General features: G+C 41.3%; 1 long non-coding RNA gene across 1 annotated transcript in view; it reads left to right on the plus strand.

Moving 5' to 3' along the window:
* Positions 1–20,350, plus strand: part of LOC140116661 (uncharacterized) — a 77,107-nt gene that overhangs the window by 25,372 nt on the left and 31,385 nt on the right. Inside the window, exon 2 of the long non-coding RNA XR_011852890.1 lies at positions 7,570–7,631. This is a non-coding gene — a long non-coding RNA (uncharacterized lncRNA). The remainder of the gene's footprint in view (positions 1–7,569; positions 7,632–20,350) is intronic.

Below are 20,350 nucleotides of genomic sequence, written 5' to 3' on the forward strand. Positions count from 1 at the left end.
TCCCCTCACTGCTGTGCAGAGCCTCTGTTCCTATAGTAGAGAAGGGGCAGGGGAGCCAGGTCGCAGAACAAATTCTCGCCTTGTCCGCATCCATTGCAGTGCTGCAGGTAGTTGCAGAACAAGGACTGCATAGTCCTTGGTCTGTCGCTGTTTTCCACTCTATCGTAGGGAATAGATACAGATGAAAGCACACGGAGCCCAGAGATAGAAAGTGCCGGCAGCTGCTAGTGCACAGCTTGTCAGAAGCGCCCATGGCTGATACTGAGTTTTGACAACCGCGGTCCCTTTCTTCCAAGGGGCTCAGTTGTGGTCACAACCGTGATCGTTATGTCCCTGGTAATTTTTTATTTAAAAAATGTTATGTTGCGAAATAGCAAAAAAGTGGAGATTTGGATGCAATTTTCCATTACGGAGTGAACTTTCCGAAGTAATAGTTTTATATTGTGAACTTTTCAAAAAAAGTTTTACATTCTTTTCTAACTTTTACAAAAATGTTGTTTACTATTTTGCTAGACACGCCTCCTAGGCTTGCTAGGGTAACTCTAAGGGGACTGATTGCAAATACCATATTCTGCAGTACCACCTTGTTGCAGCATATATATATATATATATATATATATATGTTCAGTGAAGAGGCAGCACTCCTTGTAGTAGTGAAAGGGGTGAAGCTTTATTCCATAAAAAGTGACGTTTCGGTGTACCGTTACACCTTTATCAAGCATAGTGTGAGTAACAAACAGCCAACTATTTAAGGACTAACAGACCTGCTGATTGGTCAATGGTGAGTGACAGTAATTCAGTGAACATCATACAGAAAAGTGACAAACAAGTAATAACATTATTCATATACATGTTATAAAGTGACCAGTAGTGCCAATATATTATTATGAAGTGTCCCATCATCATGAAGTGACATAGTGCAAAAGTAAACACAGTAAAACACGCCCATCGGTTTGTAGACCTCCTCCATGTCTCCTCCTACTCATTCATGAAAAACAAATTGTTTCCCCTTCATCACGACGGCACCACCAGAGAGAGAGGGATCCGCCCTCCAAGGACAGGAAACCTGAGCATAAAAAGAGGCTCCTCCTACTCCACCTCAGTTTTGGTTTCCTGTCCTTGGAAGGAGACCTGAGCACGCCGTGATGAAGGTGTCCCTGCGGTATCTCACTTACCCTTCTCCATGAAAGGAGTGTGGGACGCCGTCAGTTCTATCCTCCGGTGTGGGGATGAGGTTGTGGCGTTTTCCTCCCTCCGGCCGTGCAGGACCGCGGTCGGAACTGGGCTGGTAGGAACCTGCGGCTGCCGGCACCGGGGGTGAGTGATTAGCGCGCACCGGAATTGACGCGTAGTCACTTCCGGTTTCGACTAGGAACAGGAATAGAGCGGGCCGCATGTCTTCAAGAGCGGTGAGGCTCACATTTTTTGTTATTCAAAAGGAAAGTGTGTTTCTTTCTGTTTTTGGTCACTTTTTTGTGTTTTTCTCGCCGCTGGCAGCCTGACTGGGAGTAAGGTCAGGAGCCACGCCGACTTGGCGGGAGGTTTAAATGGAAAAAGGTGGGAGTGCTGAGTGCTGGTTACAGGTCAGCAGTGCAGCATGGCAGACAAACGTGATCTTGCAGAAACACCCAGGACTCCAGCCCCGGTAACTATACTGCAGGGCGGTGAGTGTTTTCACTTCTTTGTACTGATCTTATAACGGGTGTTATTGTTTGTCTATCTTAGGGAGAAGAGGGGCCTAAAAAGGCTACCTGTAAGACGCACCATAGAGAGTGTAAAATTTGCGCCCATAAACTCACTTCCAGTTATGAAAAAGCCACCTGTAACACCTGTATTGGCAAAATCTTAACTGAGGAATCTGCCGTTTGGATGGAATCATTAAGGAGCGTGGTTAGAGAGGAAGTCCAAAGGGCCAGAGAGTTGTCAAATCCTAACCCACCCCCACTCACTCAGGATCAGCCAGGCACCTCCGCGGCGGTATATGTTGCAGAGGGGTCAGGATCAGAGGAAGAAGGTGTAGCCTCAGTTAGCGATTCAGGTTCCCTGGCCTCTGAAGCAGAACATGCAGGGCGTCCTCTGTTTAATGTTGACGACTCGGATCATCTTCTTAAATTAGTCAGGATGACTATGGACATTGAGGACAAGAAGCAACCTAAGTCCGTTCAGGATATTATGTTCGAAGGCCTTAAAGAAAGACGTAAATTGTCTTTTCCCCTTCATGAGACAGTGTCATCTCTGATACAGAAGGAATCGGAGAAGCCAGATAGGAAGTCGTATATTCCTAGATCAGTGAAGAGGAAGTATCCCTTTGACTCAGAGGTATCCAATGCATGGGGCTCTGCTCCTAAAGTGGATGCGTCTGTTGCAAAGGTCAGTCGCAGGTCTTCTCTCCCGTTTGAAGATTTAGGTTCCCTAAGAGATCCTATGGATAAGAAAATTGAAAGTTTTCTTAAAAGGTCTTGGGATTCGGCTACCTCGGCCTTTAAGCCTAATATTGCAGCCGCTTGTGTTTCCCGTTCTATGTTGTTTTGGTTAAATCAGCTAGAAACAGATATTCAAAATAAGGTGCCAAGGGATGCCTTAGCCTTGTCAGTTTCTAATGTACGGAAGGGAGCCGCCTTTTTAGCAGACGCCTCTGTCGATGCCCTTAGACTTACTGCTCGGTCATCAGCATTGTCCAATTCAGCTAGAAGAGCCCACAGGCTAAAAAACTGGCCAGGGGATATAGGGTCAAGGAACAGACTATGTGGAATCCCTTGTGACGGAAAAATTGTTATTCTGGAAGGTGTTAGAAGTTGGAGAATGCGGGGAGTAGGGTAAAATCTTTTCCTTCTACCCAAGGTAGTTCCTTTCATCCCTTTCGGAGGCCGAGATCTCAAAGAAGGGGGGCAGAAAGGAATCAGAATTTCAGACCCTTTCAAAAAAACAGAGGACTCCTGTTCAATCAGTCCAGAGACCCAAAGCGTCAGAGACCAAATGCTTTATGACGCCAGGCTCCCCGTTGGGGGAAGACTAGCCCACTTCTTCGAAGCCTGGTCGGAGATATCATGGAGCAAGTGGGTGCTACAGACAGTTCAAAAGGGCGTCTCGATGGATTTTCTCTCTCCTCCTCCCTCTCGATTAGTCATCACGTATCCCGCTTCCAGAGAAAACAGAGAAGCAATGTTTACAGAAGTCCGGACCCTGGTCCAGAAAAAGGTACTGTGTCAAGTTCCTCTTGCCGAACAGGGTCAGGGATTTTATTCAAATCTGTTTCTGGTAAAGTAACCGGGGTGTTCATTAAGAGTCATTTTAAATCTAAAGCCCCTAAACAAATTCCTGGTTGTTCCAAAGGTCAAGATGGAAACCCTGAAATCAGCGGTAAACCTGTTGTTCCCCGATTGCTTCATGGCCTCGATAGACCTAGCCGATGCGTATTACCACATCCCCATACATCAGGACTTTCAGAGATACTTAAGGGTGGTCATTCAGGTAGACTCGGAGGTTCATCATTTTCAATACAGAGCACTACCATTCGGAATTGCTATTGCCCCAAGAATCTTTACAAAGATAGTGTCAGAAATGGCCGCCCACATACGAGAAACACAGGGGTTGTTCATTCCATATCTGGACGATTTCCTACTAGTAGGGTCATCAAGTCAGGAAGTACAAACTCAACTGTCCAGGATTCTTCAGATATTAAAGAAATTAGGGTGGCTGATAAACAAAGAAAAATCATCTATGGTTCCCACAACAAGAAAGCTCTTTTTAGGGACATGGTTAGATTCCCAGAGACAGAGGACCTTTCTTCACTAGTGCTAGAGGTAAAACAAAATCCCCTGATTTCCTTAAGAAAGGGTATGTCTCTTCTGGGTCTTTTTTCAGCTGCCATCCCTGCTGTTCCTTGGGCTCAGTTCCACTCAAGGAGTCTACAGAATTTTCTTCTAGAGAAGTGGGACAGGGATCAGAACTCCTTAGAAGTAAAAGTTCTCCTCCCCAAAAAAATCTTAAACTCCCTAGATTGGTGGTTAAACGTAAGATATCTAGAGGTTGGTCTTCCCTGGAACCCCTGTCAGGACAGGCTAATCACCAAGGATGCCAGTCCGTGGGGGTGGGGGGCCCACATGGAGAATCAGTATTTTCAGGGCACTTGGGAGGTGACAGAAAGGGACCTGTCATCAAACAAAAAAGAACTATTAGCAGTCTTAAAAGCCCTGATGCAAGCACTTCCTCTGTTACAGGGACATGGGGTGGCCGTGATGTCGGACAACACTACAACCGTTGCCTATATCAACAGACAGGGCGGCACAAGAAGTTCAGGCCTCATGCTCATAGCCACTCAGATCCTAACCTTGGCAGAGACCTTTTTTACATCTATTACCTTTTACCCTATATCAAGGGGAATGGGAACTGAATCAGTCAGTATTTCAGAAGATAGTCAGGCTCTGGGGGATGCCACTGATAGATCTTTTCGCCACAAGGAGAAATCGCAAGGTAGAAAGATTTTTTTCTCTCAACAGGGCAGACCTTCCTTTAGCTGTGGACGACTTTTCTCAAAAGTGGGATAGTCCTCTTCTTTATGCCTCCCCCCCCCCCATAATCCTCCTTCCCAGGACTATCAGGAAGATAAGACAGGACAGGGCAAAAGTAATATTGATAGCTCCCTTTTGGCCTCGTCGGGCATGGTTCTCAAGTCTAAGGGAGCTGTCAGTAGCCGATCCCTGGGTGCTTCCGGAATCCAGGAAATTGTTGTCGCAGGGCCCGATCCTCCATCCAGAGATAAAAGCCCTGCATCTGACGGCATGGCTATTGAGAGGATGATTCTCCAAAAGCAAGGTTTGTCTCGTGAGGTGATTTCCACTCTACAGAAGAGTAGGAAACCAGTAACATATAAGATCTATCATAGAATTTGGAAGGCTTACTTTTCCTTCTCTGGTCAGGACCCAGAGCGGTTGGCTCAGCCTAATGTTAGTAAGATTCTTGAGTTCCTGCAGAAAGGCCTAGAGAAGGGTCTCAAGCCAGCTACTCTTAAGGTTCAGGTATCAGCTCTAGGAGCCTTATTTGATCAGGAGTTAGCCAAACATCCCTGGATTTCCAGATTTATTAGGGCAGCAGGTAGAATTTGGCCCACAATTAGGAGTAAGTGGCCTCCCTGGGATTTGTCTATGGTCCTCAAGATTTTGTCAGGCCCTCCCTTTGAGCCATTAGATAGTATTTCTATAAAGCTTCTCACTTTTAAGACGGTTTTTCTTACAGCCATCACCTCAGCCAGAAGGGTAGGCGAAATGGCAGCTTTGTCTTATAAACAGCCATATTGTAGAGTCTTGGATGACAGGGTTATCCTTAGACCAGACCCAGGATTCCTGCCTAAGGTAGTATCCGATTTCCATAGATCTCAGGACATCATACTTCCATCATTCTGTAGTAACCCCAAGACAGAGAAAGAGAGGGCTTTTCATTGTCTTGATGTTAGAAGGAGTATTGTACAGTATTTGGATGCCACTTCTAGGTGGAGGAAATCAGATAGCTTGTTCATTTTCTTTTCAGGAAAGAATAAGGGGAATAAAGCATCTTCCACAGCCATCTCTATATGGATTAAAGTGACTATTCAGATGGCCTATGAGATTGTGGAAGTTCCTGTCCCGGTCGGCATCCGTGCTCATTCAACTAGATCATTAGCTACATCATGGGCTGAGTGTAGGGATGCTACGCTTGAACAAATTTGCCAGGCGGCCACCTGGTCTACCCCGCACACTTTCCTGAAACACTATAGGGTGGATGTGATGGGTTCTTCCTCTCTTTCATTTGGAAGGAAAGTCTTATCCTCTATTATCCCCCCCTAATTGTTTGTATTTTCTCTGCAATTCTCTCTAGTGGTGCCGTCGTGATGAAGGGGAAAACAATTAATTACTCTTACCGGTAATGTTGTTTCCTCAAGTCACGACGGCACCTGGTATTCCCACCCGGGTGTTACTTTTTTGTGTGGTTTTGGTTCACGGGTGTCGCAAAAAAAAAAAAAAAAGACATGAAGAAGATAGTGCATAGTGCACTTGGATAGTGCATGTGTATTGAAGGTATTTAGTTGATGGCGGCCATCTTGGATAAGGGCAGCCCTCTTCTTATTAGACCAACACCAATATGACAAGAGATAAGTATTTAAATACCATTATTTTTAGCGCACGTTATGTGGATCAGCACATATTGTTCATCCCCAGTGTACAGAGGACTCATTCGTGCCAAGTACCTCCCTAGTGCCGCAGGATCCATCGGACGACAGACCTGAAGCAAGATGGGCATATAGTACCATTGTCCCGAACGTGTAATCGCCAATTGGGATGACAATCCCACCTTATAGAGTCGTGGATGAAGGTCTGGGGAGTTGTTAGAGGGTTATGCCGGGCCAATTGAATTTGAATGGGAGACGTGGGAAAAACCGTCCATCCGATGGGGGTTTTTAATGTATGTCTTGAACTCTGTATACATAAAGACATAGGTATTAGTTGGATGTAAAGAACAATCTAGCGTTACATAATACAAGAGATGGTAGGGACAAAGAATACATTCATGCCAAGGTACCAACACTCCACCATGTCTGCTCCTGTGTTAGATTATGCTATTTATATTAAAATCAATATTCAAACCATATGGATGGAGTGTGTTTAATCGATGGATCCATTTTAATTCACATTTTCTGAGAAGTTGTGCCCTGTCACCACCTCTTCTCAATGGAGGAATGTGGTCAATGAGGATAAAGCGCAATTGTGAATCGTTATGTCCTTTTTCAAAAAAGTGTCGACTAACGGGAAGATCCCGTTTTTTTTTATGTATCGTATATTTATGCTGTGTAATCCTGACCTTGAATTCGTTCGTGGTTTCACCAATGTATTTTAGTCCACATGGACATATCAACATGTAAATTACATGGTCACTAGTACACGTTAAATAATGTCGTATTTTGTAAGAAACTCCTTCATGTGTAAAAGACTTGCCTTTTTGCATCAGTGAGCAGTTGATGCATGATCTGCATGGGAAACTCCCAGTGCGTGTAATTCCCATCTGACCCGTTTGTATAGACGATCTTAATGGTCCCACATCTGACCTCACAATACGGTCACCAATATTCTTGGCCCGCCTGTATGAGAAGAGGGGGGGATTACGGAATTCAGACACACCGGTGGATTCCTTCACTATTGTATTCCAGTGTTTTTTTATTATGTAAGATATTCGGTCACTTTCATCGGAAAAGGTAGAAATAAATGGAATTCGACTGGAGTTGTGCCTTTTGTTTTTAGGTCTAAGTAAATCCTTCCTATTGTAAGTGTTGGCAAGATTCCTATTTTTGTCAATAATTTTTTTAGGGTAACCCCTTTCCAAGAATTTTTTGACATTTTCTCCATGTTGGACATACACTTATTGTCGTCACTGGAAATTCTTTTTACCCGAAGAAATTGACTTAGAGGTAACGATTTTAACATGCTTCTTGGGTGTGCACTGTCATATTTTATTTATATATATATATATATATATATATATATATATATATATATATATATATATATATATAGTGAATAAACTGCTAATCTGTTACAGATCATGGGAAGAGACAAGCCTGGCTATAATGACCACAGTTGGTGACGATCCAGCCTGAGACGGTGGGTGTGCATGCAATTTTATTCAAATTATTATGATTGGCAAAGTGGCAAAAAAGAGATTTGGATGATTTCTTTTGTTTCCATGTACACCATATGGCCCACTTATTGGATGGCTCCTTGGGTAAATTGGATTGCCGGAGGAGGGGGGTATATGTAGTTTATTGTTTTCTTGTATAACATTTTTTAAAATCCCAGACATCCCTTTTAAATTATTGTTTTCATATATAATATGTTTGTTTGGTTCGATAGTTGTGTAATTATTTCAATATCCACTATGAGTATTGCTAATTCAAGGGTTACTCTAAGATTTCGAGGATTTAATATGTCAGGTCTGATAACAAAATATAATTTTGTCCTTTTCCGCAGCAAAGGAACTAGAAAGCGTTGGCAAATGTGAAATATCTTAGTGTAAAAACGCTAATACCTCCTAACATAATTTATTGAACAACAGTGATTTGTATGATGAGAAAAACAATTAAATTAGTTTCACTCCCAAATGTCTAAATTTGTATGGGGTAATAAACAAGAATTACATTAAAGAAAATAAAAATCAAGCATGATAAACCAGGGACACTTACTCATAGATCCAGGCACTGTGACTGTTGTAATTTACTTACAATTTAATTGTAATTTACATGGCCTCCTTCCTACATAAAATCAATGTTTAAAATTATGCTAATGAACCTGACAGGCTAAAATAACTACACATCAGACTTGTATTCTTGTGTAAATATAGATGTCCACCAGGAACATACCTAGGTAATAAAGCTGTAGTTAGATTGAATTGCACAAGTACGTTTTATTGGTAGCTAGTTTGAAGGACAGCCAGCTCTTACTTTAAAGAAAGAGGAAGGAATATTTATTGATAATACTTTGTAATTGTTGCTTGGTATTGTTTGCTGTAAGTTCCTGGTGCTGTCACATGAGGCAGATAATGGAGTTATGTTCATTTTTAGTATTAATAAAAGTCAACAGCAGTATTGTTAGAATGAAAAGACTTATTCTTTCAATCTTGCAAAACATTTAAATGCTAACCCATGAATCCAAAGGAAGGACTTGTCATGATCTCTAAATAATCTGGGAAAATTTTAAAATTTCTTATCTGCACTTAAATGCTTTTGTTTCTGGGGGGGGGGGGGGTTGACATTCCTTTCCATCACCGAATGAATTATATCCTACTTCCTTAGAACAATGAGTGCTGCTGTAATATTTTACTTTGGGATAGTGTAGAAAGATAATAATCTACAAGCTTGTTTTACAGTAAAAAACAATATTCAGTTTTGAAGTGATTATCTAGTTTATTGTAGTGCTAAGCTCTTAGCGAACCAGCGGTATTGTGTCTGTTATTTATTCTCAACTTATTATAGAGCAAATCGATAGGTTCCCATCTTCCTATTAGGATTTTGTGAGAGGTACTTACAACTACATTGCTTGATGAGGATGGTGGTGAGGGGGCAGAGCAGGAGTCATACACGTGGATTTTCCCAGCACCCTACAACAAAATAATTCAATTATTTATAATAAAAAAATGCTATACTAGCCCTGTTTGCATAGATGCTGTCACGGTTGCTCCCACAACCCATATTTTGGGTCGCAGGCTCACCCGTGCCCCTCTGTACATGCTGGCACGGCGCACACGCTTCCTACCTGTCTCCGCTCCTGATCTGTTCTTTGGGCCATGCGTGCGCGTCCCCGTCTCCTAGGGTGTGCGCCGGCTTCAGAAAATTTAAATGGCCAGCGCACCGTTAAATGGCGCTGGCCATTTCCCAGAATTTTATATAAACCTGCCTCTCCCTGTGCACCCTATGGGATCTTCGTGTCTTGTGCCTTAGAGAAAGCTTTGTCTTTTACCCAGCGCTGTTATTGTGATTTCCTGTTGTCACCCCGGTTCCTTTCTTGACTACGCTCCTCTGCTGCCTGCCTTGACCTATTGCTACGTCCCGACTCTGATACCGTGCTGCCCGTCCAGACGTCCTGTCTGTCCCCGACTACAATTCGGCTCAAGGTCACTGTACCTCAACCTTGGCTGCCACCACGGACAAAGTTGCACCTGTGGAACGACCTGGTGGTGCCACACCGCAGCAAGTACAACCCGCTTTGCAGCGGGCTCTAGTGAAAACTTGGTACCATTTAGATTCTGGTCCCAGGTGTCAGCTTACATCATCGTCCAGTGGGTCCTCTACCCCTGAAGCCTGACAGATGCCTGAGAATTCATCTCATCTTTTTGGAGAGAAGTAGTGTTTTTCTTATCTTGCATGCTGAACAAAGTTATATTTGGCTCTCCCAATTTATGCCTCCTTGGCATTATCCAGCTGGAGGACTGGACTATGACTGTCCTCATTCTGTATAGGAATTGTAGAAACTTGTAAATCTGACCTAGATCTATTATTTATAAACATTTCAACTAACTGATACCCCTTTTCCCCTAAAATAGGACATACCCGGAAAATAAGACCTAGTAGAATTTTGTTCAAGCTTAGAAATATAAGGCCTCCCCTGAAAATAAGACCTAGCGGCAGCAATTGCAGCAGCTCCCCCCGTGTTGTACATTAGTATTAGTAGATCATTTAGATCCCACAAGAGGTTGTGACATGCGGGAAGAAATCATGGGATAAAATCTCTGACTGTTGCGCTGCAAATGTGATACAAGCAGCTATCCAGACAAGAAGGGCTGACAAGAAGGGGATCATTTAAGGAAAGTGCTATTGCTAAACATGAGAGATTGGGGGCAATGATTGCAGTAGAATGGAGTCACAAGAAAATCTGCATAAAATAAGTTTGGAGAGTTATAAGGATGTTAGAGAAGTTGATTTTTTGTCCAACAATAAATGTTCATTATTTTTAATGGAAATATAAGAATCCCTTGAAAATATGACCTAGCGCCTGTTAAGGAGCAAATATTAATATAAGACACTGTCTTATTTTCGAGGAAACAGGGTATATTATCGACTAACTTATAAGTCTAAGTTACTTTTTTCATTGCCTTATAATCTTTTTAATTAATTTTCTGTACAATTTGATATGGTTTTGTATTCCTGTTCTCTACGGAATGTCATCCCCTAATCATCATTCCATGGGACTTGATGGGGTATGGGTTATTCGGGATTTTTTTTAACTTTTTCTTCTTGAACTCTCCTTCCTTGCCAAAATGTTCCTCTATCTGCAGTTGGCAGACAAGGGGGCATTAATTTGTTTTGTGTTTCCTGTTTGTGAACTACGGCTTAGGCCTTTGTTTGAATTGATTGAGCTGCACCCTGCGCAATGTAGTTCAGCCCTGTCCAGCAAGGGATACTAGATTGATGGACAGCTGCTCCAGTCTACTGCTGAAAGCGTGTCCAGATGCTGCTTTATATTCCTGCTGAGTCCCATCCGACCTGGTTGGTTATACTGCATATCTCATATTATTTCTCGCCTGTGCTTTTTATTGTTATTCTATTGCATCCTCTGGCTATCTGATCTTGGCTTTGTACTATCAATTATCCCCTTCAGAATATACTTGCTATTATTGTGATACGGACCCCTGACCTTGCTTTCTGTGTTGTTGGAGGGCCCATGCTCAGTTACTGCTCACCGGTCGACCAATAAGTAGGCAATTAACAGCTTTGGGGGCTCAGTTTAGGGCTCCTGTCTTTTCGTGTGCTCCAAGCCAACCCCTCCTTACAGCTCTCCTGTACATTTTACATCTGGTTTTAAAATTTGTATACCCTAATAAGGTACTGCATGTATGAATGTTTAGTTTTGTTAACATTGACCATAAACAATTAACAATAAAGAGAATTTGAAAAATACTACAGGCAGTCCCCTACTTAAGAACACCCGACTTACAGACGACCCCTAGTTTCAGAGAGACCTCTCTGCCCCCTGTAACCTCTGTTGAAGCTCTCTGGATTCTTTAATTGTGTCCCAGGCTGCAATGATCAGCTGTAAGATGTCTGTAAATAAGTTTTATTGATCATCCTAGTTCCCATTACAGCAAAAAAACTCTGAAAATCCAATTGTAACTGAGACAAAAAAATGTTTTCTCTGGAGCCACAATTATAAAATATACCATTTCCGACTTACATCCAAATTCAACTTAAGAACAAACTTAAAGAATCAGACCCAGTCCAGCAATGGGTTAAGTAACTCATAAAGTGAATAAATATATTAGATATAAAAGGCTTTGAAAGCATAGAAAACGTAGCCAAAAGCTAAATAAGTTATTGAGTGCTTAATTGTATCTATGGCAAAAATTGTGTCATACAGCAAGGTTCTAGACAAAGTGGGGCCCTGGGCAAAATTAATAGTGGGGCCCCAAAATAAAACTATTTTTAGACCAGTCACAGTCAGTAAGCGGCACCCTTTAGTATGGTAAAACAAACTGTAATATGGGAGAATTTTATAAGAGTTAGATAAATGATAGGGAGATTGATGGGCAGCACTGTGGCTCAATGGTTAGCGCTACAGCATTGCAGTGCTGGTCAACATTTGCAAAGAGTGTGTTTTCTTTGTGTGTGCGTGGGTTTTCTCTGGGTCTTCCGGTTTCCCCTCACACTCCAGAGCATACAGGTAGGTTGATTAGATTGTGAGCCCCACTGGGGTTAGCTCTGTGCAGTAATCTGTGTGCCCTATATAAATAAAGATTATTTATAATTATTATAATAAAAGATAAATATGAAAGATGATAGAGATTTCTAGATGCAGAACTATAGAGTAGATGATATATAGAGTAGATGGATATGATAGATAAATACAGTAGAAGAGAAATAGAAGATTGATTGATAAATAAATAGAGAAAAAAAGAGAGGTGATAGATATATAGACAGGAGATGGATGATAAGCATCTTCACCGGGAATTCAACCAAGGGATTTTAACCCTTGCACCTCCTGGCATTTATGGATATTTTGTAGCGTTATTGACCAGTGCAATTTTCGCAATTTTGACGTTTAAGAATAAAATTTAAATTACAGCAAAAACAATTTAACTGAACCGCAACAAACCACGTATTTTCTGAAAGCAGACACTTGCCCCATTTTCAAAATTGCATTAACCCCTTAACGCTCTGCGCCGTAGCTCTACGGAGCAGAGGTATAGGGAATGTATGAAGAGGGCTCACGGGGTCCTCTTCATACAAAGGTGGGGGTTGATGCATATTGCAGCAAACCCCCGGTCGGTGCTTGCACCGATCGCGGCTATTAACCCGTCCGTTGCCGCCGGAGGCATTTAAAAGACGGCGGCGCGCGGTTGCCATGGTAGCCTCGGGTCTTCGTTTGACCCGAGGCTTAATAGCTTCTGCAGATTTGTTACAATGAACCAGTGGCTCATTGTAATGAATGAGCTGCAAAAATGCCATATATTGCAATACAGAAGTATTGCAGTATATGGTAGGAACGATCTGACTATCTAGGGTTAATGTACCCTAGATGGTCTAAGATATAGTGAAAAAAAAAAGTTTAAAAAATAAAAAAAATTAATAAAATATTAAAAATTCAAATCACCCCCCTTTCGCTAGAACTGATATAAAACATAATAAACAGTAAATATCACAGACACATTAGGTATCGCAGCATCCCAAAATGCCCGATCTATCAAAATATAAAAACGGTTACGGCCGGCGGTGACCTCCGAGACGGGAAATGGCGCCCAAATGTCCGAAATGCGACTTTTACACCTTTTTACATCACATAAAAAATGGAATAAAAAATGATCAAAATGTCGCACAGACTTCAAAATGGTAGCAATGAAAACATTGGCTCATTTTGCAAAAAATGACACCTGACAAAGCTCTGTGCACCTAATTCTAAATTCATTTGAAAGAAGAGATTCTCCTCTTTCAGGCCCTGGGCAACTACCCACTTTGCCTACCCATAGCGTCGGCCCTGTTAGGGAGGCCATACCTTAATTATTGGCTTTTGCTTCAGTTGTGGTGGAGGAAAGTGTAGAGCGGGAGGCTTATATAGTGACGTTATCAATGGAGGGATGTATGTGGTGTGGATCGCACATGTCTATATTGGTAATTGGATCCAAAAAGATGGCGTACCCTGTCAGGCAACAAGAACTGGTGTTTGACTCTGAGTACATGCGGTCTCTGTGACAATTGGATTTTAAAAATGTTGGGTTGTCATAAGAATCAGGATTAACACTAAAGCTTCATTACAGACACCTGTGATAACTGTTACAGCTGTTTATTGTAGCCTAGGACTAAAGTATAATAAATTACCAATATCCAGAGGTCTGTTTGTAACTAGGGGTCGTATGTAAGTCGAGTGTTCTTAAGTAGGGGACCGCCTGTAATAGTAATATTTTAAGTGTATAATTCCATAACAGTAAAATTTATTAGCAAAAAGTAACTATAACGTCTACTTTTTAAAATAGGTTTTTGGTTGGAATTTTTTTTTATATATAAAAGATAGGTGGAGGTGGAGTACTTAACTTTATGAAGTGAAGACCCCAGATGTTGTTTTTGAGGTGTTCAACAAAGCTGGTCAGCAATGACTCTATCATTTACTCATAGATCTAGGCACCAAGACTGTGGTAATCTTCTTATATTAGTTATCCATGGCCTCCTTCCTTATAAAATCAACTTTTAATATTATGATAATGAGCCTGAAAGGCTACAGGGGCAGTTCTTAAATCCCATTTATGCTACAGGCTGTGAGACTGTCTCACCCTGACCCTCAGCATTTCCTCCTTGCTGCCTGATGTGTCTTACTGCAGCACAAGAAGTTTCAGCACATAGTGGGGGGAGGAAGTTCTTCTTGCATCCTGTGTATCTCAAGACTGCAGGGGCTCTGGTAACCACCCCAACACCCCCTTACCATAATTTAAGAGTTCATTTTAGTAGGAAGGAGGCAATGGATAACGCATATAAAAAGATGACCACAGCCACAATGGGGCTCATTTACTAAGGGTCGTGCATGCACTTTTGTTGGACCGTGAACTGTTTTTGGGGTTAAATTGTGAACAGTCTGATTGTGGAGCAGCACAGCGAAAATAATGGATCAAGTCCTATGGTGGGTGCACGCCTCCAACAAACGCGATCCACCAGTTTGTGAGGTCATTTATCCAAAAAATGCAATGTGGCAGCACTCTGGTAAGTATAAAGGTGATTTTTATTCACACATGGCAAAATAAGGTGCAATGTTTCAGCTCATCCATAGAGCCATTATCAAGCATACAATCATGTGTTACAAGCTGGATATTTATGTCCACAGAAAATTACATCATGAATGACATCATTACATTGGATATACATCAAATCTTATATATTATCTATATAAAACCACCATTTTTATTAAGGGAATCCATACCCATATTCTACAAATGATCTACAGATCAGAGTATGTAATGCTAAATAGCCTTGGATATGTTAAACTTGAGGTAAGTTAATTCTAAACCAAAAGAACAATACAGACACTTTTAAAATGGGCTGCAGTACATAACATCCTTATAATATTTATACTGAACAGGTCAATTTGAAGAGTCTGAAAAGTATAAATAATGTGGTATCAAAAGTCATTAATTTAATGTAGACGTCCCAGGGTAATGCATCAATGTCTTAAGGGTTTATACCTAAATAAAAGAAAAAGAAAAAATAATTAGTTCCAAAATGTATTTGTAACAGACATCCAGATACTAAGGAACCAAAGAGATCACATCCCAAGAGGTTATGCCCATGTTAAATAGATGTTTACATTAAAGTCAACATTTAGACCGTTTGGCTGTAATGTTTTTAATCGATCCATTCAATCTTCCGCTTCATAAGTCCCCCCACGTCATAGCTGGGGGACATGATCAATGATGCAGAATTTCAGTTCGTAATACTATGGCAATACTTAGCCAATTGTCTGGGGACAGGTAATTCGATTTTGTGAGTATTAATAGAGGAACGATGATTATTTGGTCTGAGTTGGCATTCTGTAGTAGTCTCTCCTACGTAAAGTTTCGGGCACGAGCACATCAATTCATAGATCACACAATCAGTCCTCCATGTCACATAATGTCTAATATCAAAGGTCTTCCCAGTAATGGGGTGTGTAAATTTTCTCCCTTTAATCATATGTTCTACAGTTATCACAATTCAGACATGAATAACTACCAGTTTTAATAGAGGAAGCTAGGCTCTTTCTTATGGGACCTATGTCGCTTTTGACCAATTTGTCATGAATATTAGCAGTTCTCCTAAATGCAAACTCTTCCTCACCTTTCATATAGGAGAACTGCTAATATTCATATGCACTTTATGTGAACTCCGGTGACTGGGTAAGTAAATGTGCCCCGTTAAGTGCCCCAGGTTTATCTATGTTTGATTTTGATGGTAAATTATTTTAATGTATCTTTAAGAGGGACTGAGGCTCAGGAAGAGAAACAGGTCATTGAACCTTACGCTAAGTCCCCTAAAACTGACATCTACCTATTGTGTCAGCGAATCCTAATGACCCGGGACAACTAGAAGACAATCCCTTCTTAGGTCCATGTGCAGACATAGAATGAGACAGACAGCCAAACAAACACAATAAGGCATAGTGAACAAACAGGGTCAAAAACTGAGAGGGCAAACAATAAAAGAATTGCAATTAAAAAAATAATTTAATAATAAAGGCCAGAGACCAGATACTGCATGATAATCAGAACAACAACAGCAAGTGTGAACAGAGCTAGATAGGAATTTCACCATCAGCATGTGAAGTGAGTCTCGTCTCCGGGAAGGCCCTGGCCTGGGCTACTCCTCTTTGGGACAGAGACGACCCGGTCACGGCTACTCATACGGCATTTCTGACAGAATTCCGGTCCGTGTTCGAAGAACCTGCTCGGTTCTCCTCTGCTGAGACAGCGCTGCTGAATCGTCGTCCAGGGAACTCTTCCGTGGGAGAATATGCTGTTCAGTCCCGGACCCTGGCCTCAGAGCTCTCCTGGAATGATGCAGCCCTGTCTGCAACGTTTCGGAAAGGGCTCTCTCCTCAAGGAGGCATTGGCCGCTTGTGATCTGCCGTCTACCCTGAGTGGTCTCATCACCTTGGCCACTCGGATTGCCGTGCGGTTTAAGGAACGTTTCGAGGAGTTACGTTACAAGTAACCCCAAGTCCATCCGTGACGTCTACCTCGCTTGGCTCCTGCTTTCTAAAGGCCGCTCCAGCCTTCGGTCATACTGTTTGCAGAGGAGCTTATGCAGGTGGACACAGATTAGCTGTCTTCCCAGGAACGATCTAGGTGACTTCAGTAGAACCTATGTCTCTACTGTGCCAGCCCGGAGCACTTCCTTCAGGCTTGTCCACTCCGCCCTCAGCATCCGGGAAATGCACGCACCTAGGGTTCTTGGGAGAGCGTCCCTAGATGAGGACAAAGCTCTCATTTGAATGATCTTTGGAGGAATAATTTTGGAATTGATCATAAATGGGTAATATTTAGCCTGCACTGTAAACATAGGGATTGGGTTTATATTTATCATGTTTCTAATTTGTACAAAATTTGTCTTTTGCAGCAGTATATCTGTATTTTCTAATGACGAAAGGCTATGTCGTATATATACTTGATTTTGTGGTAAAAATATTTTTCAAACCCTGAAGAATAATGCATTGCTTTCAGATAAACCTACAGCAAAGAATGATTATGGAAGTATTTCAATAGTAAACTCTAAAATGGCACCCCATACTAGTCTGCTGCATGTAAAGCTAAGATTTACTCCTTATATTAAGAATAGTCAATCTCCTAAATGAAAAGAAAACATTATTTTATTGTAGCATTTATGTATTTATATTATATATGCTTTTATTATTTATGTAGCATTTCCTACAGGCAGAATGGTCTCCACTGAAATTTCTTTCAATACTAGTTTCCTTTGTAAAGAGAAAGTAGACTGTAGAGCTGGATATGTTTGCTTCTCTTTTACAAAGCCTCATATTGTACAGTATATATTTAATTGGGAAATGAAGAGCGATTACACTAAACTGTGATTGTGGAGGAGGTTGTGACAATATTTACTATTTTCAAGTACAGTCTTATGCTTTTTCATAAATTCTGAATCATCAGTTTCTGTTACATGACTGGTAATTCTGTTTCACAAATATTTTTAGACAAAGCTATGCCATCAATTTCTTTTGTTTCATGTGGATGTTATTCTTTTATGTAATCCCACACCATTAATTAAAAATAGCTGCAGAAAGAATAAAGTTGTGAGTCAGCAAGCACAGCTGAATGTTGATATTGTGCAATTAAATGTAATTTCCTCAGATCCTTTAAGGTAACTTAAGGTCAGCATATATGAAGTATTTTCAATGATATTTGTGGAGGATACAAAGGATTTTTTTAATGTGTCAAACAGCTCATATTATATGCAGTATACAGTGCAGATACTTTATAAGCAGTATTTTTGCAATAACATGCAGCAGCAGAGAATTTGTTACACTACAAATGTATTAAAATAAAGCAAGCTGTTAGCATTGGATTAGACACACAGTATACTGTGCATGTAGCTTGTAGGAAGGCCAATATCTGTGTGTAACTCTTTGCCCTATGTGTGGACCCACATTGAGAGTGGCAGTTCTTGATCACAACCTTAGTACAGCTGGAGGCTCAAGTTCTTCATGGTTACAGTACATTTCACAAAGCATTGTTGCTATCGACATAATTGACACCAATCTACATGGTAAAAGGTACATGAGTTGGCCGTTATTTAGAGCAAAAGTTTAAACACGTTTAGAGTCTCTTAGCTATAGTAAAACCACCAAATGAACCTAACTTCACTTGCAAGACTGCACCTTTTCCAGTGAGTCTCTTTGTCCATAGCTAGACCTCTGCTAATCCCATCTCTGTCAAAACTCACTAAAGGTTTAAAAGGAACCACAACTGGTACCATGTAGACCCAGTGAGCAGAGCTGCAAGTACACAGTTACAATTGCTAATCACCTGCAAAAAATACAAAACAATACAACTTTATTGATCTGGTAGTTAATTGATTTGTACATTACAACCATAGCATTTACAGACAAATTACAAGGGCAAATGACTCACTACTGAATGTACATTTATTTATAAACCTTGTTCCCCAGGGCTTCATACACCATGAGATAAAATCTTCAAATATTTAACCTTTCTAAATCATTTCAGATGCAAGGACTAGATCCTTACTCAGTGGACTCCTCTCCATCTCCACTGAAGATGGTCTGAACAGCTGATGGCTGGTAGCACTATAGGCTTGGCTGCCTCTCTCAACTCTGGAATTCATGGTGGGTCACTTGGCAGTTCAGATTGCAGCATCAGTGACCCTCCACAATTATTGAGAAAATTAAACACATTTAAAAGAGAAGAAAGGGAAAAATGCCAGGAGCTGTATTTAATGGCTCCATCTTGATACTGGCTAACATTTTCATATCATTGCTGTAATAATCAGTCACAGTGAAAAAAAAACCTGTAATATAGTGAAAACTGCACGCGGGTTTGTTTATCTAAACTAAACCAACACTGTCCCCTTGCAAGCTGACTTATTGGGGCACATTTACTTACCCGGTCCTGTCGCGATCCCCGAGGTCCGTTGTCTGGAGAGGATGAAGTCCGGCACGATTCACTAAGATCGTGCACCCGATATCCTGCATGTCTTGCGACACAATTTGAATTTTAAATCCTGCGCTTAGTCTGAATCAGTCGCGTTGTCCGACAGCCACACCCCCCAATTTGTGTTATATGAAAGTCAGCGCAATTGCGCCAAAATCTGATCACGTGCGCCAAAAACCCCTGTTAAATGCAGCGCAAATCAGAAATAGTCGGGGAACCCGACGGAAATGCGGTGTGCGGACCCTTAGTAAATGTGCCCCATTATGTGACACATTTTTCATTAGAGTTTGAGATACAGTAATTACATATGGGGAGGAGGGTAAAATATTAGTGAGCCAGAGTTACAGCAGTAATGTTATTTATATAAAAAGATAAATGAAATAAATTAACTTAATCTTTAGTGCTATAGACATTAAAGGCAAACTCAAAAATCGGTTCGAGTTTATCAAATGCTGGTCTATGATTTAGTCGCTGTAGGGATGAGCAGAGCCAAAACGCAATGTTTCGGTTTGTGACCAGCCAGAGGCATTTGGGACTTCCTGTGACAGCCTGTGTAGGGACGAGTAGACCTGAACTGCAATGTTCGGGTTCGGGGTACCACTACCATTAACACCCAAACCTTTAAATTACTTCAAATGTGCACCACTATTTTTCCTGGGACCATTGCTTCCCAATCAGGAGTAATGATCCAAGGGAAAATGGCAGAATGGACAAGGCATTTAAAAAGGTTGACCGATGGGTGTTCAGAGAACCTGATTGGCTCTGAGTTGTAACAGGCTGTTACACTGTCTCACCCTCTCCCCTGCTCCATCAGCATTCCCTTGTCCCTCTGCCTGCCTGAGTGGGGAAGTGCTCTGCAAAATGTCACAGCCTGTGATTCTGAAAAACAGAGAGTCTCTATTTAAGACCACCAGATCCCTTCATTAGCATAATTTCAAGAGTTGCTTTTTGAAGGAAGGAAACCATGGACAACAAATATCAGAAGATTTCTACAGTCACTGTGCCTGAATCTATGAGTTCCCCTTGGTTTAACATGCTTGATTTTGATGTTAGATTTCCTTTGATAGATCTAATGCATTAGAGTATATAATATTGTAGAAGAGATTATAAGAGGGGGACCCTAAAAAATATTAAATATGAAATATTACACATGCAATATACGACATTGAATGAATTATTACACATGTAG

The sequence above is a fragment of the Engystomops pustulosus genome, chromosome 2, assembly GCF_040894005.1.
Source record: "Engystomops pustulosus chromosome 2, aEngPut4.maternal, whole genome shotgun sequence".
Classification (NCBI taxonomy): domain Eukaryota; kingdom Metazoa; phylum Chordata; class Amphibia; order Anura; family Leptodactylidae; genus Engystomops; species Engystomops pustulosus.